The sequence below is a fragment of the Chrysochloris asiatica genome, unplaced genomic scaffold (genome assembly GCF_000296735.1).
Source record: "Chrysochloris asiatica unplaced genomic scaffold, ChrAsi1.0 scaffold00183, whole genome shotgun sequence".
Taxonomy (NCBI): domain Eukaryota; kingdom Metazoa; phylum Chordata; class Mammalia; order Afrosoricida; family Chrysochloridae; genus Chrysochloris; species Chrysochloris asiatica.
The window spans coordinates 2,966,658-2,967,628 of NW_006408701.1; the positions used below are offsets into that span (position 1 = coordinate 2,966,658).

A 971-nucleotide genomic window follows, 5' to 3' on the forward strand; every position below is an offset into this window, starting at 1 on the left:
AGCACCACTCCAGGACTTTGCTGAGTTATTTATACTTATGGACTGTCCTTCCTTTTTCCTTTGTTTTTGTTGATTTGGGGTTTACTGAGTCTTTTAAATTTTATTCTTTATTTTGGTGAGTAGGTTTATTAATTTGCTTTGTGGCCGCTTTAAGATTTACCTTCTTCTTCCTAAGTATAAAACAGTTTGCTAATTCTTCATATCACTTTGACTTCTTCTTCATAGGGAAGTTCTATTATTACACCTTTAATTTTCTATTTTTATTTTGAAGTTGTCATCGATTAGAGATTGATATCACTGTTTCCTGTTTCATTTTTTGGAGTTATATTTTCATTTTGAGATTATTATTATTTTTTTAATCTTGCTTGGTATCTGGGTAATGCTGTCATGTGTTTTAATCTCAGGTTGTTCTCATTGGTTCTTTGTCCAAAGGACTCCTTTTAATATTACTTGTAGGATTGGTCTCATTTTAATAAATTTCTTAGTTTCTGCATATTTGGGAATGTCTTAATTCTGCTATCATATTTGAGAGACAGTTTTGCTGGATATGTGATTATTGATTAGCAATTCTTATCTTTCAGGGCTTTATTTAGTTATCTATTTCTGATATTTTATTGTTGATTTCTAGTTGCTGTTTTTGTTTGGTTTCTAGTGATCTATTTTCTCATTTTGTTTTAGTATTGTTTTTCTGAATTCTACTAGAATTTTGTCTGTGTTTTCCTTAATTTCTTTGAGAATTCTATATATAAGTCTTTTGAATTATTTATTGGGTGGGCAGGGTGGTTGTGCTATGCTGGTTGATAGTTTGGCAGTGTTGGAGCTCTCACCATCCATCTCCAGATGGATGGGGCAGAGGTTGTTGGTGTGAGCATGAGTCTCTCTTTGTTGGTCATGTGAGGTGACTGAGGGTATCCTGAGTGAGCATTGGCCACTGTCTTTCATTGTTGTAGTCACATGGGGGTGGATGATAA

The 971-nt window shown here is 33.5% G+C and overlaps 1 pseudogene; it reads left to right on the forward strand.

Moving 5' to 3' along the window:
* The window catches only part of LOC102841530, a 12,713-nt pseudogene extending 12,428 nt beyond the window's left edge, over nucleotides 1-285 (forward strand).
* Nucleotides 286-971: the final 686 nt, after the last annotated feature.